General features: G+C 45.3%; 1 long non-coding RNA gene across 1 annotated transcript in view; it reads right to left on the reverse strand.

Annotated features, from left to right (window-relative positions):
- Positions 1 to 22,644: 22,644 nt before the first annotated feature.
- Gm33958 overlaps positions 22,645 to 27,591 on the reverse strand; it is a 36,143-nt gene continuing 31,196 nt past the window's right edge. The window contains exon 4 of the long non-coding RNA XR_873330.1: positions 22,645 to 22,703. This is a non-coding gene — a long non-coding RNA (predicted gene, 33958). The remainder of the gene's footprint in view (positions 22,704 to 27,591) is intronic.

Genomic DNA, 27,591 nt, shown 5'->3' on the forward strand with positions numbered 1-27,591 from the left:
ATAACTATCAATCATTTACGATTTTAAAAAAGATCTAAATGAAGCACATGGGAAGAAATGAGAAGAAATAATTTTCATATTCTTTTATTACATTCTGAAATTCACATACTTTATCTTAAACAAATCCTGAGAGAAATGTGTGATACTAAAAGGTTTGTAGCAACCATTTCTAGATTCCTTCCTCCCGGCCTGGTGTGGTGGTGCACACCTTTCATTTCAGAACTCAGGAGGCAGACTCAAATGGATCTCTGTGAGTTCAAGGCCAGCCTGGTCTACAGAGTGAGTTCTAGGCCAGCCAGGGCTATAGTGAGACCTGGTCTGGAAACAAAACAACAGAAAACTTAGTAAAGTTAAAGGGAATGCTGAGATCCCTTCCTCCCAAGCTTCGGAGCGCCTCTTGGAAACCACAAAGGTCAGAGTCAGTTCTCTTGTCTCTTCTCCCCACCCAGGAACTTCCAAAGTCTTTCCAGAAAAAGTTCCCCTCGTCTCCTCACAAGCGATGTGTATTTCTTTTGTTCTTTGCTTCTCCCTGCTGTGGAATATCATCTGGTCAGCATTCGTTTATAAAATACCACGGTTCACTCTGACCAGATTGGCAGTAACCTGAAATACTATTCTTTCCAGAAAGATTGGCCATTCCTGAAGTCAGGGGAAACAAAATGAAGTGAATCCAAAAAAAAAAAAAAAAAAAAAAAAAAATTAATTCCTTTACAATTAAGTTCTATCCCAGAGGCAGGCTAGACCTTACTCATATTCGTGCTGAATCTGGGTTGTTTCTTTTTAAACAAAACAGAAAAAAGAAGGTACAACATAGGTGTCTAAAGCTAACTGGGTGGTATCCACACGCATCTGTGAGGCTGAGCAGGCAGCTTCGTAGAGAAGTTTTTTAAGTGAGGCAAGTGCTTGGGAGGTGGGGCCAGCATTGGTTTGAGGGTAAGAAGACCTGATTTCCAATCCTGGTTCTGTCCTAGTGACTCAGCATGCACAAGAAAGCATCCTCCTGAAGGAAAAGTCAATTAAATAGGAAAACAAGTTTTTCCTTTCAGACAACAGAAACAAAACATGAGGCATGCTAGGATTTGGATAGGGATGAGCCACTATGGGGTAGTTGATAGAACCCTTGCAAGGTAAGTCTTAGCGGGAGGAAACCAGATTACTGGAGGTGGGAAGCAAGGCCCTTGAAGGGATATTCAGACTTTCACCCCTCTTGTTCCTCTCTTTGCTTCCTGACTACCATGGCAGTTTTGCTCCATCATGTGATCCCAATATGACATATGGTTTCACCACAAAGCCCTAAACCAGCAGTGCCAAATGATGAGGTACTAAAGCGTCTGAACCCATGAGCCAAGACAAACCATTCCTCTTGAGTTGTGTGGTCTCAGGTGTTTCATGCAGTACTGAGAAACTGGCCGAGGCGCATCACACGGTGGATGCTGCATCTGACACGGTTCTTTAGCCTCACCACACAAATCTTAGCCAACCAGACAAGAAAAAATTCTTGGGATGCAACTGAGCTCACAGTTGATCTGCTTGGTCGCTGACCCACTCTTTCCAGCGCTGTCCCCTGCCTCACAGTTCTGTCTTCTAGGTTTATAAACAGCCTGTCCAATGTAAGTGTCTTAAGCTTCCAAATCCACAGAAGAAACAGCACAACAATAATTTGCCCCTGAGTGGGCAAGGCTCATGAGTTGTGTGATGCTAAGACACTGAGAAAGAATGGCAGTGTTGGAGCCTGTCTATTGGAGCATAGTAACCCAATCAGGATGCTTTTGCTTTCTCTATTATTCAAGGACGTTGTCTTCTCTGTGTTTGCTCCTACCATACTTCTGTAATAGTCTTGGTAAACATCTCTCATCATACTCAGCCTGCTCAAAACCCCATCAGCTCCCCACTCCATAAGCACTTATCGATTCTTAGGCTTCAGGCTCTTTCTCAACTGTCAATCAATACCACAGGATGTGTTCTAACTCTACAATAAAGGATGAAGGCAAGTGCTGTGTCCATAGCCTCCTTGCAAGTCAGAGAGCCTTGTTTTATCAAACTCGGTAGCCTTCCCCTGACCTGTAAAAAAAAAGTTCCCATTGGAGGACAACATTACAACAGGTTATAGATTAAAAACAAAAGGCAAAAGATAGAACTAATCTTTTTGCTTTTCTATAGGTCCTCAGCCAGTTTTTTGACACTAGCAACGATGGTCTCATAGACTGTAGGCATTCTCCTCTATTCCGTTCTCTTGGCAAAGCCAACACTGCTTTGCCTTTTCAAAGGCAATGAGCTGAAAGGTTTGCAACCACTTTACATCAGTGTAGACTTACTACCTTGATGGGAATTCTCCTAGGACCCTCAGTGCCTTCGTTTGTTTCGTTCATAAGCCTTTGGATCACGTGACAGATAGGTCCAGGAGTGTTACCAAATGAAAATGCAGAGTGCTTAGGTAAACTCAAACTTCAGATAAACTCTTTTTTAAAAATTGTGTGCGTGTGTGTGTGTGTGTGCGCGCGCGCGCGCACCTGTGGAGACCAGAAAAAACGGTGTCAGATCCCTGAAAGCTGAAGCTATAGGAGGTTGTGAGCTGCCTGCCTTGGTACGGGGAGTCAAGCTCTGGTCCTCTGAAAGGGTAGCAAGCGCTTTTAACCAACCACTGAGCCACCTCTCCGTCTGTATTAGCTGTTTTCTGTAGCCATTCTAAAAGACCAGGACCAAAAGCAACTTAGGGAAAGAAAAGGTGATGTTGACGTATGGTTCCAGAGGGAGAATCCGTAGCAGTTGCTGGATGATGGGAGCAGGAGGCCAGAGCTAGAAGCTGACAGGTCAGTTCAACGTCAGATGAGCAGAGAGCCGACAAACTGGAAATGGGGTAAGGGTATGAACTCTCAAAGAGATGTGCTTCCTCCAGGTAGTCTCTACCTCCAAAAGACTTCACAGCACCCCCAAACAGTGCGAGCTGAGGACCAAGTGTTCATGTATGGAAGCCTATGGGGAGGACATTTCTCTCTCAAAGCACCAGACTGTCCCATGCTATATTCGGAGCATAATTATGCAAAAATGCCTTGTTTGTTTGAAATTTAAATGTAATCGGACAGCTCGTGTTTTTTATCAGGACATCCTACTGGCATGTCATCCAAAACTGAGGACAAGATTAATCACCTGGACACCAGAGATGGTTTCAGTGTGGCAGAGCTAGGAATATCCCTGATTACAGAAGAGAGGAAGGGAAAAGAGAATATGCAAGCACTGGCAGCTGGAGTACACAAACTGTCTACCTGGTAATGGAAGCTTTGCCTCTTTCCACAGACTCCGGGTGGCTAATTGCATCTCAAGTGTTAGTACAAAGCAGGAAGGCGAAGAGGAGGAGATTATAGAAAAACAATGCATACAACCACTGTTCCTCTTCAAGTAAGTGAATTCTGCCACTAGAGTCTCCAGCAATCCTGCCTTGTAAGTATGTCCCAGATCATGCACGAGTGCAGATAGAAAGCACACATTAATATGCTCCCTAGAACGTCCCCCACTGCCCAGGAAGCCATGCTAGTCTCTAGAGTCACAGTTGTAGGTACATTTGAACAGAAAGATAAACAGCCATATCCAAAATTTGGGGATACCTCTGAAGATTGTGAACAACTCCCAAGTATCCAAGAGGACGAGACACACAGTTCCTACAGAAAATTAGGCCTCTTTCCTCTTTGTAATATGATTTCTTGGCTGGAGAGGAACTCTTAGGCACCCTGAGATGCTCTGTAGAATTGGAAGATGATATTGTATTGTATTAATGTCACTTAATGGTAGCTGTCAATGATAGTGATGGAATAAATATGGAAGAGGAAATTACTGTAATTGATTGACAGACCAGAATCTTCCCCATTCGACCTAATGAGAGAAACCGGTGAGCAGCAGCTTCCAGCGTGAGTTATTAATGCAAATCGCATGCACCGCACTGGCATGCTGAATTATGCAATGCCCTGTGAATGTCTAATCCATTTCACCAGGCTTGTCTTTATCCAGAAAAAAAAATATTTCACTGACTTGCTGATTAGTATATTAGGAGAGTTTAAGAAGTTTGGTGGTAAAGTAGGTGCCATCACGGGATTATTAATTTCTTTCTGAACAAGACAAACAGGCCTGCACAGCCATCAAAATCACTACACAAGTCTACAAGATAACTTTGTCAAGACCGATGGGAATTTACAGAAAAGTCTTGTGATGTGTGCAAGGAATTAGCAAACAGATAAGAAGCACCTCATTTTTTTTTCCCTAGAAAACTGCTGTCAAGTACTCAGTACCTGTGTGGAACCAGACGCCTGCCAAGACATGGACAGTGCTGTTGCGCAGATGTTCAGAAACTTGTGGAAACTCCTAATAGAGCCAGATGTAGGAGGTGAGAGGAATATGAAGTCCGTATGAGGTTCAGGTCCTCCTTCGGGAACCCCAAGGAGATTTAAGTGCTGTCCAGGAACAGAGATTCTACGGGGAGAGATCTGTGAAACTTAAAAACTAAACTGTCAATGGCCCTACAATATCTCAGGAACTCACAGCGCGAAGAATTCTAGACCCTTAAGCTCTTAACTCTCTACACATTTCAATCTTTAACACTTGGATCACAAGGCGAGACATCACGGTTCATGCCTTTAAATCTCAGAACTCGGGAGGCCCAAGCAAGAGCAGCTTGCTACATATCAAGTTTCTGGCCAGCCAGGACTACACAGATTCAATATTTGAAAGCCAAACCAAACCAAGTCTAGATTGCTACAGGAAGCACCTGAAACTTCTCTTTCTATCTCCTACCACTTCCTGAGAGTTGGCTGTTCATGGCAACACATGTGTTTCCAAGTTGGGCCGAGAGGTTGTACTCTGCAGTTCCCCATTAATGGTCACCCAAGTTTTTGATTGGAAAATAGAGGAGTTTTGTGGAATTCTGCAAACATACTGACCATCTCTTATGTACCAACCACTGAGTTAGGTTTTGGACACACACCGCTCCTGCCCTCTTGGAGCTCACATTAGGCTAGTGGGCAAATCCCTGTGAGGTGGCCCTAAGAGAGTGTCAGAGACCAGAAGGTTGGGTTGACACAATCCTGAAGCTAGGAAGGCTGACTCTGAGGAAAGAACGCATGCCAGGCCTCCATAGGTACTGAATTTTCTTATACGTGATACATTTTTAAAATGTGTATCTTTAGCCTTGTGGTGGTGGTGCACACCTTTAATCCCAGCACTCAGGAGACAGAGGCAGGCAGATCTCTAAAAGTTCAAAGCCAGGCTGGTCTATAGAGTAAGTTTCAGGACAGCAAAGGATACACAGAGAAACCCTGTCTCAGGGTGGGGGTGGGGGGCTGTTTCTTTATGGAGTTCATCATGTTTTGAGCCTGATATACATAGGACTGGCTAAGTCACACTAATAGACATATCTATGACGTCATATGCTTCCTTTTTTTTCCTTTTGTTCTGAGACCAGTTAAGATCTACTCTTTTAGAGATTTTCAGAAACACAATAAACTAGTAGCTGTAGTAAACGGTTGAATAATAGCTCTCTTGTTCTCACACTTCCTGTCTATTGAAATTTTGCCCCTTTGACCAATAACTCCATTGTCCTTTACTCCCCACCCTTTTCTGCCCAGCCTCTGGTCTGGCGACCTCTGGTTGCCCGAGTGTTCTGTTTTACATATGAGAGATTTCATGTAGAGTTTGTCTTTCCATGCTTGCTCAGGGCATTTAACATAATGTCTTCAGGGTTCTTTCATATTATTGTCAATGACAGGGCTTCCTTCTTCTTCATGGCTGAATGAAATACCATTGTATCCATAACACGTTTTCTTGGTGTGTTCAAAAGTGAGTGGGCCCTTAAGTTGAATCTATGTCTTGGCTATTATTAAGAGTACCACAATGAATAATGGGGGTGGGAGGTGCATATCTCTCTCCTATGTATTAATTCTATTTCCTCCAGATGTATGCCCAGAAGTGGAGCTTCTGAACCACATAGTAGCCCTCCTTTTTAATTTTAAAAATGAATCTCCATAATGTTTCCCATCATGGTTATACTCGATGTCACCTTTTCTTGACTCTTAATACAAACATGTATGTAAAAAAAAAAAAAACTATACCCACAATTCCATTGTAATATATACCAATGGGATTTTCCCCTTCTCAACAAACCACTTTCTTCCAAAAGAGGCAACTTAACAAAAAATCATGAAGCAATGAATAAAAGAATTAGTCCTTGACTGTACTAGATTGTGGGCTCAGTATGTAAACGAGCAAAGTTAGGGAAAGCAACGAGAAATGTGAAGAGCTTTGAGAAGAAATGGGCCTGGGAGACCTGAAATAGCAGCATGAAGAACAAGAGAGTAGCCTGGGAAAGTTCTCCTGCATGGACACAGGCACAGTTTGCTGTTTGTTTCTTTTTTCCTCCCCCCTTTCACCAGCACCAGTGCCCCGGGGAACAGCGCACTCTCATCAAGTTTTCTATGGAATAATTGAAGCCCTTACAAGGTTAAGTAAAACACTACAGGTCACCCAGCAAATTAGCAGCCGAGTAGAATTACAACACAGGCCGTCCTTCGCCCAACTCAGGGGCAGCGTCCCTGGGCTCCAAAGCTCTGAGTGTGCAGCAGAATGGAAAAAACGAAACTTTATCTAAGAAAAACGGAGCAAAACTGAGAGCTTCTGCAGGAAAAATTGGGCTACCGCTGGCTTCAAAAATACAGCCTCACTTCAGGCACCATATGACCCAGTTTGAAGGTACTGGGAGAGGCTTGCTGAGTATACATTGTCTTCTCCAAAAAGAACCATGTCTCTTGTTATTGTTTGAATATGAAATGTCTCCCGTGGACTCATGCTTTTGAGCTCTTGGCAGCCAACTGTTCAGGGAGATTACGAAACCTGTTAGACATGGTACCTGGGGCTAGCTTTGAGATTACAGGTTGGCCCCACTTCCTGTCTGTCTCTCTGCTTCCTGACTGGCAACCACTTATAGACTCTTGCTGCCCCAGCGGTAAGCCACTCTAGGCATTATGCCTTCTCTACCATGACAAACTGTGCCCCTGAGACAAAACGTTCTTACTCCCTTGTGTTGTTGCTGTTGATACTCTATCACAGACGTGAAAGCAACTCTAGATGCCTGAACGGTGAACATGGACACACCAGAGACGTTCCCAGCCAAGCAGTGCCCAGCTCTCACCAGAACAAGAAGAGGTGGTCCAGGGCGAGTGGATATTTCTTTCCAAACTTTACACTCAGCTATAATTGGGCCCTCCCTTCCAAACTCCAACCTTCCTAATAACTCAATGAATGGGCAACTTGTCATGCATGGGTTACTCTAAACCATAGGGAAGCCAGGCTCATTCCCATGTCCACCATCTTGGAGATCTTGAGGTTCACAAGCAAGATACAAGCTTCACACAGCATGAAACGGAACAAAGTGTCCCACCAAAATCTCTGTAGGACTGAGCTCCGTTGGTACATGAGAGTCAGTCTCGGGGAACCCGCTACCCTATCAGTGCCTTCTCGCCTCGGCCAACACATCATACCAACTTGCTCCTGTCTCTTTTGGCCTCTTCCTTGTCTCCATCCCTAGTCCTTAGGTTCTCACATATTCTAGCACCAGAACTGCTAACTCATGCATGACCCTGCATTTGTGTATGAATCCGGAGAGGATGCCAGTCTCTACGTTGGATCTTGAGAGAGGCCACTCTTGCTTCTTACCCCCACCGAGCTTCGGCTTCCACGGAAGGAGATGGACAAACCCGACAGCATCGACATAGGAAGGCTGCTATGAAAGGGAGTGGCCAACTATATACTTTGCAGTCATGGAGAGCCTCACTGAGCAGATTGCAAGTGTCCCAGAGCACTTGAAACTCTGGGACAAGCAAGGGGACAAGCAAGTGTTCTAGGTAGAAGAGACAGATTACACACAAGTATGAAGGAGAACTTAGACTTGAAGGAGAGTTGTATAATGCAGCCATGCTAGATAGTGCCGTGCTCCCAATAGGAACATCAGTAGCAGTCTTAGTGCAGTGGTCCCTATGGGACCATCAACAACAGTGTTGTATAAGGTTGATCTTGTGTTTGGAAGTGTCTAGTAACCCAGCCTCTCCTCCACTAAATGTCAATAAGTGCCTATTCTAACAGCCAGAGAGGTATGAATTCACCTCTATGCATGAGCTTCTCCTTGTACAGTTTGGGACAGCTTTAGTGCTACCCTAGTGGAAAAACACTAAAATCATAGTACAGTTCCACGGGAAGGAAGAGGACTATGAGCCCATGTCACATTGTAGGCAATGTATTCCTGCCCTAGAGCTACTGAAGCAAAAATACTATAAACTGGGAAGCTTAAACAACAAGGGGAAATCTACTAACAGTTCCATAGACTAGGAGCTCTAGATGAAGGGATCATTCCATAAGGCTGGCTCCTGTTGTAGTTTCAAACTAAAATGTCCCTCAAGATTCCTCTGCAAAAGCCTTAGTCCTCAGCATGCAGGGCTCTGGGGAAGTAATGGAAATGTCTGGGGGTGGAGCCTAGCTGGAAGAAGTAGGTCGTTAACTATGTGCCTTTCAAAGCTATAGCTAGGCAGGCCTTTCTCTTTCTCTCCTTCCCAACAGCTACATGTGAGCAGTTTTTCTCTATCAGGTCCAAAAATCATAGCACTGGGTGCACAGAAACCATGAGCCACTGGGCCAAGTAACCATCAACTGAGACCTCTGAAATTGTGAGCCCAGACAACTCCCTCTTCTCTTTAAGATGGTCTTCCTCGAGTATTTTGTCACAGTAACAGAAGGCTGCATAACAGTTTCTTATGATGCTTCAAATGGGGATTTGGTTCATGCTGTCTCTTAGCTTCTCAAGGCCTGTTGATGGCATTCACAACATGCCTTCAGAGCATCTTCCTTAATATACATCTGCCTCTCAAAGTCCAATTTTCCCCTTCTATGAGGATGTCAGCCATAGTGGTTTAGGATGTATCCAACTAACTGCATCTTCAAAGGCTTTATTTCCAAATGAGTTCACACAGACAGGTATTTAGGTCTTCAACTTGTTTGACAGATTGGTTTGTTAGTTCGTATCAGAAAAAGAAGCAATTCAACTCATACTACAGGGTAAGGAATTTGCAATTTATTTTAGCATTGTTGGGGATTTGACCTAAGCTTTATAGCTGCTGGGCAAGCATTCTGCCACCAAGCCACTGCCACGGCCTTTGGACTCCCTTGGAGTGTGGGGAGCGGGTGTGGCGGCAGTCCCAAAGGCGCCAGGGACTGCAGCTAAGTCATATGACTTGCACCTGACTTCCTCATATAAGACACAAACATCTTGAGTGCTGCGCAGGTGTACCAGGATACAGGTGAATCCAATTTGGTGGAGATTTGCCCCTGCTGCCCTGATTAACTGAAGCCTCGTGACTGGCGAGGGGGCGTGGCCTGCGGTGTGTGGATGAGAGAGAGTATAAAAGGAGTGAGAGGCCCAGGGTTTGGGGGAGATATAAAAACAAGGGAGATATATAAACAAGGGAGATATAAAAACAAGGGAGATATAAACAGGGGAGATATAAACAAGAAGAAACAGGACTGAATAAATGTGTGCAGAAGGATCCTGTAGCAGCGTCGTTCTTCCTGGCCTGTTGAGCGCGCGCAACAAGTGGTGCCGAAACCCGGGACAAGAAACATCTTCAGGCAAGAGCGAAGACCCCCTGCTACAGGGAGGATTCAGAACTGCATCACTGGGAAGGAGCGGTTAATAAAGTGTTCCCGTAAAACAGACTGTTGAGAAGGATCCGGCGTGGATTCAGAACTCTTCAGCTGGGGAAAGGTACTGATGAAGAGAAAGAAGAGAGATGAAGACTGAATAAACTGCTGTTAGAAGGACTGGTGGTCGTGTCGTTCTTGCTGGTCGAGAGTGGGCGCGACAATTGGTGGCCCGTACGGGGAACCGACTCCCCCACCGAGTTCAGAACTTTCAGCAGTCAGTGGTTGCCGGCAGGGTAAGTTCATGGTGAGTGAAACTTGGGACCCCAGGAGTTTGGGAAGGACCTCGGATAAAATAGAGGTGAGCATAAAGTTGCCAGGAAGTAGGCACAAAGTAACCCAGGAGTTTGGGAAGGACCTCCGATAAAATAGAGGCGAATATAACGTTGCCAGGAAGCAGGTACAAGGTAACTAAAGGTTCATGGTTTTGGGATAAGTTAAGGTTCCCGGTTTCAGGACAGATTAAGGAACTATGATAACCTCAGTGTAGTGATCAATAGATTCTCGCTGTGTAGTTATGCTTTTTTCTCCCATTGACCCTTTGTGGGTAGGTCTGATAGTTTTGGTCTTGTTTGTTCTGATATATGGACTCTGTTACTGTTTGAAACTGTGTGTAGAGGCAGTCAAGACAGGTCAGAAAATCCTTATAGAGCAACAAGAAAGTATGTCGGAAAAGGAGAAGGGCTTAAAAAGAAAAAGGAAAAAGAAAGAAGACACAGTAAAATCAGGTGAACAGAAAGGACGAAACAAAAGAGCCGAGGCGGAGGAGGAAGGCGAATTAGCTTCTATGCCTCCTCCCTATGCCTCCTCAGCAGCCACCTGTAGGTGGACCTTCTGTCTGGAGATTTGGAGAGGATCGACCAGATCAGGTGTTGATGTGGGCGAGAGGGTCTGTTTGTGTGTTTCCACAGGACCAGAAGGAACCTCTTTGGGTGCCAGAGAGATTGGTGAGACGCTGCAAGAATGAGGCTCCTGATCCAGTTGCCCCTGTGGATGTGGTGGATGATCCCACAAGCACAAAGGATGGAGCTGAGATGGGAGATCCTTTCGGTATTCCAGAAGCCGATACCAGCTCGACATGATATTCTTTCCACGCTTTTTGATCCCTAAATTCCCCTTAAAGAGATAGCCCCGCTGGCCATCTATCCCTTGCTTCAGGGAAGATGAGCGGGGATGAGAGCCCTGGGATGTATGCTTGTTATAGTGTGTGTGTTTTTTGTGTTTGGCACATGTGTTAGGTGCAGAGTGTGCGGCCCGCACTTTCGCCATGGTAGCGTAGGCTTTTGCTGCAGTGGAGGCGGGACAATCTCCTCAGATTTGGTTTGCCGCTCTAAAAGAAATTATGCTGCGTTATGCCGTGGGGTGCGAGGCTAAGCACTGCACAGAGGATAGCTTGCTGTTGGCATCCTGTGGAAGGCATGTCTGATTGCATGAAGGTTCAGTGTCCTAGTTCCCTTCCCCCAGGAAAAACGACACGGGAGCTGGCCAAGACCTCTCTGGGTGATGAGCCTAAGGGATGGTTTTGTGTAGGGCCCCTATGCTTGCACACTGGGGATCAGACCTCTACCTTCACCCATGAGGCTTGCTTGCAGCAATTAAGATCTGGCCATAGGTTAATTAACATCCTGGCCTTTTGATGCACCTGCCGCAAGCAAAACACAATCTCCCCAGGAGTGGCTTGGCATGATTGAGAGGTAGTCAGTGATAAGACTCCCTGGGCATGTCACCAACCTAAGACAGGGATCAAACCAATGCTGTTTGTCACCCAAGGACGGGTAAGGGGCATGGCTGCGGGGGGCTATCTACAGACATTCTCTCTGCCAAAAAAGAAAAAAGGGGGAATTGTGGGGAGCGGGTGTGGCGGCAGTCCCAAAGGCGCCAGGGACTGCAGCTAAGTCATATGACTTGCACCTGACTTCCTCATATAAGACACAAACATCTTGAGTGCTGCGCAGGTGTACCAGGATACAGGTGAATCCAATTTGGTGGAGATTTGCCCCTGCTGCCCTGATTAGCTGAAGCCTCGTGACTGGCGAGGGGGCGTGGCCTGCGGTGTGTGGATGAGAGAGAGTATAAAAGGAGTGAGAGGCCCAGGGTTTGGGGGAGATATAAAAACAAGGGAGATATATAAACAAGGGAGATATAAAAACAAGGGAGATATAAACAGGGGAGATATAAACAAGGGAGATATATGGAGAAAGAAGAAACAGGACTGAATAAATGTGTGCAGAAGGATCCTGTAGCAGCGTCGTTCTTCCTGGCCTGTTGAGCGCGCGCAACATTGGAGTATAAACGGGTGAGTGAGAGACACGATTTCTGCTGCTGAAAGATCACTCTGCTTTCTGCATGAAGACTGGGTTCAGACGGAGGGAAGAGCAGAGAGCATTAGTTCAGGGCTCAGAGGGCTTGATGCACAAGCCTGAAGACCGAAGTTCAATCCGTGCAGCCAACAGTAGGACACCCCTCAAAGTAACCCTCTGACCTCCACGCATGAGATGTAACATACGGGCATCCATAATCATATCAACACGCACACACACTCATGCACACACACAGGCACAAACAACAAGTAATGAAGAGGAGGAGGAAGAGAAGGTAGAGAAGGAGAAGTAAAAAAAAAAATGTGTATCTTTAAGAAGAACACCAAGTCATATAAAAGTCCAGGCAGAGGGTGATGGTAACCTGCAAGGTGCTGCCATGACAACTGTGATCTGGTATGTCAGTATAGAGCTGGAAGGAGCTTCTGGAAGAACTGAACAAGGAGACAGGCTGCCCACAATGCAGAAATCGGTTCGGTGGCCATCAGTCTCTGCCCAGAGGCACACGGGGCTTTAAAGAGCATCAGCATGCACACAGAAACCAGGAAGTGACTGGATGGCATGGTAGGCTCGCAGCCAGATGCTCAAACATCTGTGTGGAAACAGGCTACGAAGTTTCCACCCATAAGGAAGCTCTCCACCACAACTCAGGTCAAGAGAACAATGTGCCTCCCTCTCCTCTCTCCAGCCGGGAACGGCACACACTAGTGTCCACTCTCAGGTTTCAGTTCATGCGCCGTGCTGAGGCGCAGCCCTTCTGCTGAATTAATATTTCCATCTCAGTGAACAAGAACAAGTTAACACACCAAGAGCGTGGGCTACCTTCCAGGGCTTGTCTGCTGACAGATTAAAAAGTATGTCAACATGGCTTTATAGTCACAAATATCCAAAGCAGAAGTCTTTTTATTTGCTTTGTTTTGCTTTGCTTCTCCAGTTTATTGATAATGTTGGTGAACCTGTGTCTGCATTTTATGCAAAATCTGACCAGGCAGGTGATGCTGGCTAGCCCTGCTAGGACCTTGGGGTATGAAAGAGTCAGGAAGCTGCAGTCCCAGTTGTCAGTCAGTTTCTCCCTCCTGCTGAGTACATCAGCCTGGAAAGGAGAGATCACCAGGGTGTGTGACATTTCCTTCTTATAGTATGGATGTCGTGAGGTGGACTTTTTTAATATCTGAGTTTTATTTACAACGTGCTGTAATAGGAGGAGTACTTAGCAACTTTTCAGGAAAGGTTGACTTAAGAAGGAGGAGGAGGAGGAGAAAATATCTTACATGATGAAATTTTTATTCACATGTAAAAAAGAATTATGTATTTTCATTTGCAGGAAAAATTGGAAGAACTGACGATTGTCATGTTAAGTAAAATGAGCCCTTGGCTCCCATGTTCTCTCTCATATGCAGACTTTAGAGGTGAACATAACATGCATAAATCATGGAAAGAGATGATGAGGGGGAGAGAAAGAAACCTAAAGGGAGAGGGAGGAGTAGGACGAAAGAGGGGAACTGGGAGGGAAGAAAGAGCAAGCGTTGCCTGTTCTCCATCATAAGTAGTATTTTAAAGGGTGTGTGTGTGTGTGTGTGTGTGTGTGTGACCAAAACACACGCACCCAGAAGGACAACTATTTGAGAGGAAGAAAGTGATCAGGAAAAAGTGGGGAAGAGGGACAGAGGAAGGAGAAGCAGATGAGAGCAAGGGACAATCATATGTGCACACACACACACACTCACACACACAGATACACATGCACACACTCACACACAGACACACATGCACACACTCACACACACACAGACACACATGCACACACTCACACACACACATGCTCACTCACACACACACACTCACACACAGATACACATGCACACACACTCACACACACATGCTCACACACACAGGCCATAGCAATAACCCAGAATGTTTGTAGGAGACTCTTGAATAGCACAGACCAGCTTGAAAGAGGGCTTCTCACGCCTGGTGTAGGGGTTTCCGTTAGGTGGCCTTCGGTTCTTGAAGGGAACATTGTCAGTCCAGAGGAGAAATCTTTATTTAAAATGTATGCACATGTATTATACACAGACTTCCAAGGATCGCAGGTTTTTGTTGTCGCTGTAGCCCTGTAGGTTTTTTTTTTTTTCCTTCATTTTGTCTTGTTTCCTTTTGTGTTGGAAAGCAGTTTGATGGTACGGTTCTTTATGACCTCTTCAGGCATCCTTACTGGTTCTTTACCCTCATTCCCTCCTTCTGTGTTCATCTTTCTCCCAACTCCCTAACCAGAGTCCCCTCCCTTCTCCCAGTCCCCCAGTCAGATCACTTGTACACTGTTATTCTTCTCTTCAAATTTGATTTTTTTTTTAAAGCCAGTAACTCTAGACTTTTTCTTACTCTCTGCCTGGGGTGTCTGGGTAGGGATAGTGATTCGGAGCTGACTTGGATCCAAGGTCGCAGCACAGCCAAGGGCTACGCTGGAGCAGTGTTTTCCAGGGGCAGCTCACAGATCAGTTTCACTCCACCACCTGCTTTTTCTCTACAGTCCGTGAGCTGAGAACAGCTTTCACATTTTTAAGTGGTTGGGGGAAAAAAATCAAGACTCATATTTCATAACATACGAATCACACCGTGTCACACACGAAAACGACATGAAATACAAGTTTTGGTGCCTATAAATAAAGTCGCCTTGGAATGTGGCCAGGCACACTCATTTGCATGTTATCTGGGGCTGCTCTCTGGAAACAACAGCGAAGTTGAGACCTCTGGTTATTGGTTAGGTGGCCCACGAAAGTTTGAACCCTTGACTGGCCGGCCTGTCAGAGGAAATGCTCGACCATTCCTGCCACAGAGTTTAAGGAAGAGGTGTGTTTGACCTTGTCCCACGGCCTCCCTGGGTTTTCTGTTTCTCTTCGGGCTCCTTGCAGATGAGTCTCATTTGTTTGAAAATCTATTCTGAGCCTCTTCACACCAAGCAGCATGCTCCCTGGGTCCGAGGGATACGGCCCAGAAGACTCAGAAGAACAATAGTAGGTTCTGTACCGAGCCCAGAATCCCACAGAGGAGAGGCCATGAGTCACAGAGGAGAGCGAATGCAGTGTGAGAAAGATGTAACTGTGGCGAGGGCCGCAAAGATGAGCTTCAAGGAGCTAGAAAAGGACCAAAGAGGTAACAGATTTCCTGTTCTGCGGCATCAAATAAGATATGCCAAAGAGTAGATGAACAGTTACCCGGGAATCATGGGAAATTCTGAAGTTGTCGAAGGAAAAGGGAGGAGGAAGAATTTAAATGCCTTCACCAGAACCCCTCTTCGATATCTTCTACCCTCTGGGGATGGAGTGAAGCTGGAGGGAGTAAGGTCAATGAGGTTGTGAGGGAGGAGGGAGGAGGAGGAGGAAGAGAAAGAGGAGGAGGAGGAAGAGAAAGAGGAGGAGGAGGAGGAGGAGGAGGAGGAGGAGGAGGAGGAGGAGGGAGAGTCAGGAGGACCGTGCCTCTCGAAGACACTAAGCACAGAGGTGAGGAGTTGTATGAGTGTCTGGCTAACAAACTCTAAAAAACTGAAAGAGACCAGACGAGTAACTCCTAGTGCATTCCTGCAATGAACAGCAACAAGAATTAGCAGGAATGTATGCCGCAGTGTAAATGAATCTGGGCCACAGATCATAAAGTGAGAAAAGGAAAGTCCAGAAGATATCGCACACAGCATGCCGCACTTCGATTCTTTTGCTTATTGATTGATTTTGCCTGAGCCGGGCATGGGCAGTACATTCATGCCAAGGCGTGGCTATGGAGGTCAGAGGACAGCTGGTGAGAGTCGGGTCTTTCCTTCCACCGTGTTCGTTCCAGAGTCGAATTGAGGCTATCAGGCTCGGCAGGAATCAACTTTACCTCCTGAGCTACCCTGAGGGCTCAAGACCTTTTCACAAAGTTAAGTGTAACCAAAGTTTAACAAGATGCTTTAGAAACATATTTGTGCACATCTATATTTATACATATATAGTTGCACGAGTTTTTTTTTTTTTTTATAAAGAACACAGTCTTGTAAAGGAATAAGGCTTTGCAGAGTCCGTGGTCCACACAAGAATGAGTGTGTTAATGACACTGTGAGCAATGAACGCACAGGTAGTTATGGGTTTTTTTTTTGTTGTTTTTTTTGTTTTTGTTTTGTTTTGTTTTGTTTTTTGGGCTGGGCAGTGGTGGCACACAACCTTAATCCCAGTGCTTGATAGGCAGAAGCAGCTGTTTTCTTAAGTTTGAGGCTAGCCTGGTCTACCAAGCAAGTTCCAGGATAGCCAGGGTTACCTGTAGAAACACTAGTATGAAAGAAAGAAAGAAAGAAAGAAAGAAAGAAAGAAAGAAAGAAAGAAAGAAAGGAAGGAAGGAAGAAAGAGAGAGAGAGGTGGAAGGATGGGGGGATGCCCATAAGAAGTTATTAAACCAATATAGAATGAAGGGTAATATGATTCAGGTTTTTTTCTGTATTTAACGTTTATTACAAAATTATAAAACAGAACTCTATAACAACAACAACAGCAATACACACTTGTATTTGCTTTTTAACACCCAGGTGAAATGATCTTAACATGAGCCACTCAGAACCACACTCACATCTGAGGGATTTCAACAAATGTGACAATAGAGATTGACTCTCAACCCCTTTAGAGCTTATCCCTTTAGAACCGGCTATTCCGACCTACAAACCAGTCATCTGTCCGTGTCTTTTAAAACAAGACTCAACTGAAAGTCACAACATAGTATGTAATGCCAATGTCTCCCTCTGGCTTGCATGGGGAACAGGGCAAGTATGGAAACCCATCAGGAGCCTACTGTCGGGCTAGGAGTGTGTCTCAATGGCAGAGCATTTGCCTAACATACCAAAGGGTTCACTCTTCAGTGCTGTAAGATGGGGGGTAGAGGCTGCTATAAACAACAGTTGGAGCTGACGGCTGTAAAAGTACAACCTGAATAGGCAGAAGGTGGCAGAGATAAAGACTATAGTCCTTTTGTTCAAACTGATTTACCGTCTGTGTTTGCATTTGAGGCATTGGTATTAAAGAGATGCTAACACACCTTAGCCTTGCCTCCCAGACCTGCATCCCTAGCCACTCTGGAGACTGAGGCAGGAGAATTAAAAGTTCACTTGCAAGTAGTCTGAGTGACTTAATGAGATTGCTTCTCAAAATAACAGCTAGGGGTAAGAAAGTGGCTCAGGACATAGCTTAGTAATAGAGCCTTTGCCTGGCACATGTGAGGAGGTGGATTCAATCCCTAGTAAGGGGGAAAATGGAGGAGGAGGAGGAGGAGGAGGAGGAGGAGGAGGAGGAGGAGGAGGAGGAGGAGGAGGAGGAGGAGGAGGAGGAGGAGGAGGATGGCGGCGGCAGCAGCAACAACTCAACAATTCCATAAACACATGGCAGAAAAGAAAATGAATCAGAACAGGGCTTTTGACCAAGAAATTCTAAAGCCTTGGAAAGGTTATCAGGTGAATTACAGACCACGACTGAACCGTGATTTGAATGGATTAGAAGCATTTTCAGCTAAGGAGAATTCAAAATATTTCTCCTGTAAGAGCAGCCAGGTTATGGTGGCTGAGAAGGAAGGTGAAACACTAACAGGGTTCCTGGTATTTTTTACACACAGGCGTTTTTTGGTCCTTTCTCAGGCTAAACCAGAGTTTGTTTTTGCTTCTGATGCTCTTATTCCTGGTCACTTATTAGCACATTTAACAAGCAGATGACTCAAACTAAAAACTAAGGTAAGGGACTCAGCCAGCCCCATTTCCATCTACCCTATCTGTCTCCTCAGCCAACAAGCCTGTAGAAGAGGGGCGTGGCATTGCTTACAAACCAGGCTTCCCGATTACAAGCCTTCCAAGCGAGTATTCTGACTTTGAGGAATAGAAGATTAAAAACAAAATAAAACAAAACAAAACCTGTCCCTTAAATAATGTGAATCATAAGAATGGTAATCAGTTAAAATTTCCAGAATGATAATGTCTGCAAAAGCCCTAGAGAGGAACCGATTTTTAATTCTGAGGAATCCAGAGGGTGGTTTGCTCAGGCAGTTTGTTCACAACAAGCCTGCTCCAACCGGGTTGTGGGGGGGCTGGAGGGGTACAATTGTGTGCCCGGCGGAAATGGAAATTATGCGCTCCGGTAACCCTGATCCGCATCACAGCTAACTCATTTCCATTGGAAGTTGAGCTGATTTGCCCCAAGTTACAGGTAAACAGATTTGCATGAAGAGTCAGTCTAATCATAGGACAGCAGAGTTAGGAAGGGTCTGGGTACCACCTAATGAACCTCCATCATGAGACAAAAAGGGAAACTGAGGCTCATAGACAACCCCCCCCAAGCGTCTGCCACATTTGGTACTGGAACTAGGGCACGCATGTCCCCTTCTTAACCGCCTCTGAGCTTTAGCGAAATCATCCTGTTATCTTACTACAGACAGAAAAGCAATGAGGGAGATGAGATGGAGAGGGAAAAAAAAAAAAGAAATTGAAACAGAGAAGGAAGGATGAGATAGGCTGTGACAGACAGACATTGCAGGCGAGACGGCCCGCCTCAGCCTGTCTTTATCTGTCTCTGTATCTGCCTCATCTCATTCTTTCCGGAATCCCTTCTCTTTCCAGGCTCCCACGGGCTGGCTCCTAAAAACATAGAGCTAGTTCATTCTTTCCAAACACCTTCGAAGGGGGCCCCCAAAGGAGCAGAATGCTGGCAGTTGCTCTCCAACCTGGGGGAGGAATCTTCTGCTACCTTTGCCCATCCCCCACCACGGCTAAGGAGGAAGGAAGCCGCAGATCATTTAGACTCATGAACACCCTCTGACACCTTCATAGAAGCAGAATTTTGGGCCTGGCCACCACCAAACCTCAGGGGCCTACATTTTAACAGGATGCTTACCTGTCTTGATTGTACACTGCATAGCTATTGCCAGTGTTTGAAACAGTGCCTCCTGCCTTCACACACTGTCTTCCTGGCCCCCAAGAGGGAGACAGGTCAGAGATCTTAAAGATGAAGACTTACACAAGTCTTTTAAATGCTAAAAATCCATCACGGGATATGCCTCGAAGTAGATACATTCATTTTAAATAGCTCCTTCCCTGAGTGTTGCAACTGCTCCATCCTCTTCAGGCCAGATGTCAACTGTGACAAATTCATAAGACTCCCTCTAACAAGGTTGGTTCTACAAATTCTAAAGGGATATAGGTATCCTGGTTTCCCTGGCTACTCTTCAATCAGAGGAAGCAAGAGTGGAGAAATCTTAAATATTTTCAACTTGCCCAGTCCTGGGGCAAAGCAAATTCACCTATGCCTTGTTGAAATGGAGGATTCAGCAGGTATGGATCAGAAAGACAGAGAGGAGTCGTGCTACAGGGATAAACCTGCAGGCCAGGCTCCTAATGAGCAGTATGGTGGCAAAAAAAAAAAAAAAAAAAAAAAAAGAAAAGAAAAAAAAATCACAATGCAAAACAAATTAGCCGGGGAATTTCCCAGGTGTCAGTTTCAATGAGGGAGGGACAGACGAAGAATGAAATCATCCCATGGAAAAGATTCCCAGCTCTGGAGCTGCTCGGGGACCAGTGACTTCTAGCCTTCTTTTTCCCAAATGCGTGTCACACTGACACGGTGAGGATTTCCTATGAAATAATCCCTTTGCCAACATCAGCGAATCACCCTCCCCTTTGATCAGGACAGACGCTGCGGATCTTGAAAGTTGGCCTACTTAACACAGCTCCAGTGAGGCTGCTCAAAATAAGATCTCCGAGAGCGGAGAGGGGAGAACGGTCGTCGTCGTGTACAAGCATAGAGTGAGTAAGCCTTTGAGAAGAAGAGAGAGGAAGACAAGCCTGCAGAGAGAGAAGATTCTAGCATGGGTATCTCGTGAATAGATCCTACCAGCATGTGATACTTTTATACAGCATGTTATTACCTCCGAGGGTTTTACTTAACCTGCAGAGTTGGCAGTTGCCTTTCATATTTAAAACTGTGTGTAACTGACAGTCCGTGGCACAGGGGACAAAACAAAAGCCCAAACTTCTATCATGAAGAATCTGAATTCTATACCTCTGTGTGTGTGTGTGTGTGTGTGTCTGTGTGTGTGTGTGTTTCTATCTCTATTTCTCTGTGTCTCTCTCTGTCTCTGAGTGTATGTGTCTCTGTGTCTCTGTCTCTCTTGTCCCTCTGTCTCTCTCTGTGCGTCTGTCTCCCTGTCTCTCTGTGTCTCTGTCTCTGCCTCTCTCTGTGTGTCTTTCTGTCTCTGTGTCTCTGTCTCTCTCTGTCTCTGTCTCTCTGTGTGTGTCTTTCTGTCTCTGTGTGTGTGTGTGTGTGTGTGTGTGTGTGTGTGTTGGTATGACTATGGAGGTCAAAGGTCAGCATCAGGGACCTTCCTCAATTCTTCTCCGTCTTATTTTCTGAAACAGGGTCTCTCACTAAATGTGAAACTCCCTGGCTTAAGCAGATTGGCTGGCTACTGAACCCCAGGAGTTCTTCTGTTCCCACCTCCCCCATCTCTGGGATTACAGGCTTATGGTGTCATCCTGGCTGTTTTATGCCATTGCTGGAGCAAGCACTGTACCAACTGAACCATCTCCTGCACACAAGCCACCACCTCCGTCAGTCTACAGCCTCTGGGTACACATCACGACAAGAGCGTCACTGGATTATCAACCAGTCACTGCACTTCTCAGGGCAAAGATCCCAGCCACCCAGGCTGGAAGCAGTTTTCACTCTCAACTCTAGTCACCTCCTGTCCTGCGGAGAAAAGCTTAGTTTTTGAATTGAACACACACACACACACACACAGGGAACCCAGGAAATCTCTAAAGTTACCGCATCACTTGTTGCAACAGCAACATTAAAATAGCACACCCATGTATACATACATTCACTCATGTATATGCTCCCCAGGCCTTTGAAAGACTCCCTCACCCCTATTTTTATTAGACTCTGAATCCAGCCTTGTGACCCTGTCTGAGGACAGTCCGATCTGCTTTACATTTGAGCCAGTTCTACCCTGCTGTAAAAACAAGCAACCGCGAATGCTTGTCTCTCCCATCAGGTGCAGGCTGATGGGAACCAGGACTCAGTCGTAAAGACCTGGCTGTTTCGCCTCATCAGAAGTTTGGTGAACGTGAAGAATTAAAATAGTTTATGAACACGGAGCGAGACCTCTGGAGGGGAAAGCAACAGTGAGAGGGAAGGCTTGGCTCACCACCATTTCCAAGTACGTCTTCAAAACCGATGGATGACTGTAATACGCCCCATCATGCAGTCTGTTGCAACTCTACCAGTTTGCTAGGGCTGGCTAGTCAGCTGCACAGGGCTTTCCTGGAAACCCCTCATTCTTGGGACTGGGGGGTGGGGATGGGGGGGACAGCTCTCTACAGAATCCTCTTGACATAAGAAAGGATTTCTTTTTGAAAGTCCATCTTTTCTTTTCCCATCTGTTTCCTCTCACGGCACAGTTTGGGGTCAGATCAGGTCTTCTGGCGTTCCGGAGGATAACTCGGCCCTTTCCTGTGAATATCCAGACTGGAAAGGGCTTCCTTTCACCTCTTAGTTCACTACAGAGAAAGAAGCACAGGGTGAGGGCAGTACTCCGGATGGCCTGTGTCTGAGAACCTGCCACAAGTAAATGGGGTGAACGACTTTGGAAGGGCAAAAAAGAAAAGAAAAAAAAAAAGAAAAGAAAAAAGAAATACCCTCAAAGGGGAGGGTGTTAATTGAATTTGGTTTCAAAATTTGCAAATTCCTGTGTCTGCTTAAGGCAAACGAGGCATTAGAGCTGCAGAGTCCATTGTGCCTGCTGAACAGGACCTCCTGATGTGGGTGGGGTGGGGCTACTAGGAAGGCCTTTCTTGTGGCTGCTTTGTCTTTCAGTTTGGTGAAAGCTGGCCTCTCACTCATGGGATCCAATGTGGGCTGACAATGGACACCCAGGAGCAGATAATGGTAAAATTTTATATTAATCCTGCCAGAGTGGGTGAGTGATAAAGCTGAGGGTGTGTTGGGTGCCAGGAGCACAGGCCTCAGGAGCTCTGCCACAAGCCCTAGTTACAGCTTATCTTGGGCTATGGATAGCCCCTTAATGGCCATTCCTTGCCCACCTGTGTCTGACTTAGCACCCTTGTGATTAAAGTGTAGAACTTCTTAGAATGTATTCGCAAAACCACCCAAAGGCTAAAGATGTTATCCGGTGTCCCTGCTTGGCTCTAACCCCCTACCTAATGTCTCTACCAAACGCATTTGAAAAGTACATTGATTTATAACTTTATTTATTCTGTTACAATAAAAATTCCATCAAATTGTTACCATGTTGGAACGTTGAATTTAGGACAGTCTGAACTTGTGTTGCCAGGCCATGGTCACTCCTACTTAGCTTCAGAATAAATTCTCTTTCTTAACTTCTTTTGAGGTCATGGGTGTGTTTTTGCATCGACAATGCCATCTTTGACGTAGAGTTAGCCCTGACCAGATAGTGAGTCAGCTATCGCCTTGGCTATAGACTTACAGGCTTCTAGAATTCTGAGCAATGAAATTCTGTCATTTTTAAATAACCAGATGCAAGCCATTTTGTTACAGCTGCTGGCAGAAGCTGGCTCCCTCTCTCCGGGCATATATAGGCAGGAAAGCCCACTGGAGTCTGTGGTGAGAAAGTAGCCATCTGCCAAGCAAAAAAAAGAGATCACCACCAAAGCATGACACGCAAGTACTTATATTCTTAGACTACTACCCTCCAGAACTCCAAAACATGAAAGGCTGCTGTTTAAGTCCTTCTGCCCAAGCTGACTAAGACAAAGAGTGAACCCCATCTAACTCCATTCCTCCCTCAAAGCTGCCAGACTTGACCCCTGCCCCTCACTAAGTCTTCTTCCTTCCTCACAGCTAAAAATAACCCCTCCTTACCCAGGCCTAACAGATCTTCATTTCCTTCCTTCCTTCCTTCCTTCCTTCCTTCCTTCCTTCCTTCCTTCCCTCCTTCCCTCCTTCCTTCCCTCCTTCCCTCCCTCCCTCCTTCCCTCCCTCTGTCCCTCCCTCCTTCCCTCCTTCCCTCCCTCCCTCCTTCCCTCCTTCCTTCCTTCCTTCCTTCCTTCCTTCCTTCCTTCCTTCCTTCCTTCCTTCCCTCCTTCCCTTCTTCCCTCCCTCCCTTCTTCCCTCCCTCCCTCCCTCCCTCCCTCCCTCCCTCCCTCCCTCCCTTCCTTCCTTCCTTCCTTCCTTCCTTCCTTCCTTCCTTTGTGCTGCACATGGCGAAATTAAGCTTCTAATTGCAAGAGGTGGGGAGAAGCCTCAGGAACATGTGTATGTATATGCTGTGTACACACAACACAGAGAACACCCTCATTCTCAAAGTCCCACCATAGAAACACCGCCTGGACAAAGGCTTTAACCGTCATCTTTCAAAGGAGATACTGTTATGTGTATTTCCATCTGGATTGGCATCCTCTGACAAGCTTTTACTGACATGTGTGTCATGTCTGGTTCTTATAAACATCCTTTTTGACGGGGGTGAAAGGTCAGCTTAACTTTCATCAGCAAAAGCAAGAGGCCATTAGTGAAGCCTGTCTCCATCGCTGATGTATTTTAGAAAGCTCCCACCAACAGGCCTTTTTGTTACCAATGTGAAATGTTTTTGAAACACAGAGACACAAAACAAAATCCACAAAGTCTGGGTACATTCAGACTCACAAAATTGCTGGCCTTGACAGAGCACTAATGTTTTGCTGAAAGTCATTGTGAAGAGGGTCAGCAAGGCAGATAACAGAGAGATAGGTCCCTGCTGAGGTAGAATTTCCGCACACAGCTGCATCTCTAAATGTACCCTGTGGTTACATGGCCTGGAAATTTTAAATGTAACCACACTGGGTGATCAGTCTTGCTTTCCCAAGGTCAAAAGCATCATGAATAATGGTATCACCATTCACTGTCAAGAGAGTACCAAGAAGAATGTTATTATAATTAAACCAGTGTTGTTGCCTCCCACCAGACACTGTAGCATGACTTAAAAGCACAGGGATGGAAGACTAAGGTGGAAAAAGAAGTGCAAAGAATTGTGGACAAGGGGCTAGTGTGGATGAACAGAGATGGGAGGAGTTTAGCTCAGATATGTAGCGGTTGTATAGTAATCCGATTTATACTTCCTGGCGGGGGTGGTGCGTGTTCCTCGCCGCCCATCCAATGTTCTGGATTCCCAAAAGAAAGATGCATACACAGCCTTCCTTATGCCTAATATGCCTTAACAGAGCAATGGTTGGGCCCCTCTCAAATTTCCACATGCTTACACCTCCCCTCTGATACTCCTGAATTATCACTTACTAAAATCTCTATTCCATCTTTGCTATCCCAGACCCAATCGGGGAGGGGCCCCTGGGGCCGCTCTTCCCTGGCTCTTACATGATTGTTACTCTGTCTTCTGCAGCTCTCCTGCCTGATCCTCCTGTGTTTTGTTTATTTTTTTTATTAGTTTGTTTTTAAATTTAATAGGAATGTGTGCCGCCCCAGCCTGGAAGTATAGAATGGGTTAATATACTGCTGCTACACAGATGCCTCCAGGAAGAAAGACTGATGCTTTTTGAGACTAGGGAAAGGTTGGAAAACAACCCCTAAGTAGTCGTAGAGGGAACCATTAGAACTTTCTGACCATCATCAGGAAAGGATGAGGGAGAGGACAAATCCACACATTCTGTCAAGCAGCACCCCTGAATCACAAATTCATGTCCTGCTGTCACACAAGCTCTAAATGTCTGGGCGGGACATCCAAAGAGTAGCCTTTCTGGGGTTGGGAAGGTAGCTAAGTTTGTAGAGTGCTTGCCTAAAAAATGCAGGAAGCCCTGGGTTTGCTTCCTTACACTGCAGAGAACTAGAGTTGGTGGTTCACGCCTATAATATCAGCCTTGGGAGATGGAGGTAGAAGGACCAGAAGTTCAAGGCTTTCCTCGGCTATCTAGTAAACTCAAGGACAACATGGACTACATGGGACCCTGTTTCAAACAGACCAACCACAAAACAAACAACGGTGGTGTTTATTGCTCCAGTCAGAAGTACCAGTGCTGTTTGAGAGGGCAAGTGACAAGAAGGTAGAAGCAGGAAACAGCTCAAAGACATGAACAGAGCCCACCCTGCTTTTCCATTTGTCTGTCATAGGGTAATTTGTTACCCCGTGTTCCTACCATTGTTCCTCTGGACTTTTGGTCTGTGTTTGAGAGATTTAGTTTGTTCCATTGGTCTATATGTCAACTTGTGTTACTCTGGCTTTGTTGTATAATTTAATACCCAAGGGAGCCTTTTATTTTACTTGTGTTTCCTTTTTAATATAGACTAGGCTATTTTGTTAAAGGATTTTGCTGCATCTTTGTTCTTTCAAAAATGAAATGAGTACCTAAAAAATACAATAATAGGGGGGATTATAATCTTTGTAATGTTAATTTGAACATGATATTTATTGCTATTGCCTTACGTATTGCTTATTAGAGACTTAAAGTTCTATTCCACGGGGACCAAATTAGTCATAGTTGAATTAGTTTCTAAATTTTACATTATTTTTGTTGCCTTTGGAATGACATATTATTTTTTAATTATTGTTTTATTTCCTAGATGAAGTCAATGTGAATAGACCAGTGCGAGAGAGGAGGAATTAAAAGCATTAGATTTCTTTCTTAGTTAATTTTATCTTGCTGTGATAAAATATCATGGCCAAGGCAACTTATAAAAGAAAGCATTTATTTGTGGATTACAGTTTCAAAGGGTTAAAGTCTGTGACCATCATGGCAGGGAGCATGGCAGCAGGCAGGCAGGCATGGCACTAGAGTAGTAGCTGTGACCTTGATCCACAAGCATGAGTCAGAGAAAGCTAAATGGGAATGTTAGAACCCCTAAGCCCAGCCTGACCCCAGTGACACATCTCCTTCTACAAAGACACACCTACTCATCCTTCCTGTAGAGTTCCACCATACTGGAGAGCAAATATTCAAACTTATCAGCTTATGAGGGCCATTCTTGTTCAAACTACCATATCCTCTAAGTTAATGATTCCTTTCTACCAACAAGGTAAGGGAGTTTCCCTCAGCTGAGACTCTTCAGGGATAATGTCCAGTAGAGAAACTTTCTCCTATCTTTCCTACTGTCTTTGATTCCCCCATCCTTATTTTTCCCTTAGACCTTTTTCAAGTCAACTCAGAGCACCTGCCCACCACCTTTGCAGATTCCACATTCTCTCTACCAACAAGTAGAGGAATTCAACATTGGGGTCCTGCTTGCTTCTCACAAATGCCAAAGCTTGGCTGCTCTGAAGTTCAAGGGCATGAGTAGAGGGGTGAGCTCTTGTGAATGAGAGGAAAACTAGGTGCCAGTTCTGGTTAATATTTTAATCTCCACCCAGGAGCATCTGGAGATCTCCCAACTGATTCCCTTCATAACTGCAAAAAGCATCTTGCCAAGCCAAGCATTAATTTGCCTTAAAGCCATCACAGTGTAATCTCTCGGGAAGAGAAGACATCTCTGCAGTCAATGTGACTTTGATCTTGCCCCTTTCAAGATAATGAGGCCTGGCAAGATGGTGCAATAGAAGCTTCCATTCTTGCTCAGTTGAGCTTCTGCATACCACAACACACATCACAGTACCTATAAATGGCTCTCTGTCTGCCAGTCCAACTGGACAGACAGTCCTGGCTCTGCAGTTGTTTTGATCTAGTTCATTTGGATGCCAAATGATCCCCTAAGAAGTGGAGTGCATTTAAAGGGACAGTGAGAGCCGGGTCTTCTAGAAACTCCCCATGGACGCAAAGAGCATTATTAAAACTACGAGCTCCAAACCTTCCCTTCTCTTTGCCATTCTAATGCCAACATAGAAAAGAGCCCCATCCCATAGATTAGTATGTACAGCTTAAGTGAGAGCAGAGGCAATATAATAAAACATCCAAGGCCCAAATTATTGACATAATTCTAAACTAAAAGCAGACTGAACTGCCTACAGTCTTATGGAATGCTTGGATATTTGTCCACAAATCAAAGTCTCTCTAAGTCTGGAAAACACATTGCCTACAGAAGACACCCTCTCCATTGACTCGTGACTGCTCCCTGCCCCTCTCCCTTCAATCACAGTTTTCTTTCTGCTTTTCCCTTTCCTTCCACCAACGACTCCCATGCATCCTTCAGTGGTTACAAACGCTCCCGGTTAAGAAAAGACAAAACATTGGATTGTTAAGGTTTATGGTGGAATTCAGCTGGATCTTTAAAAAACCAACTCCTTTGGGGCTCTTTTCTTACCCTATCCCCCCCACCGTTTTCACAGCAGAATTTATCACTTCCTCCCTCCTAAGTCACCGTGTGCCACTACAAGGCAAATGCATTCTCATACTCAATTAGGCAAAAAAGCAGAAAAGTCTCAAAGAAATCCAAGTCTGTCTGTCCATCCACTCCCCCTCCTTAACACTGAGCTGTGGTTAAAGCAGCACTGATATTGGGAATGGCTGAAACTTTACTACGCCAGGCTTTGTCTTCTTCTAAACCTGTGCGCTGGCCCTCTCCTCTTTGTCTCCTCTATCAGTCTGTGCAGT

This window comes from Mus musculus, chromosome 13 (assembly GCF_000001635.26).
Source record: "Mus musculus strain C57BL/6J chromosome 13, GRCm38.p6 C57BL/6J".
In the NCBI taxonomy this organism is placed as follows: domain Eukaryota; kingdom Metazoa; phylum Chordata; class Mammalia; order Rodentia; family Muridae; genus Mus; species Mus musculus.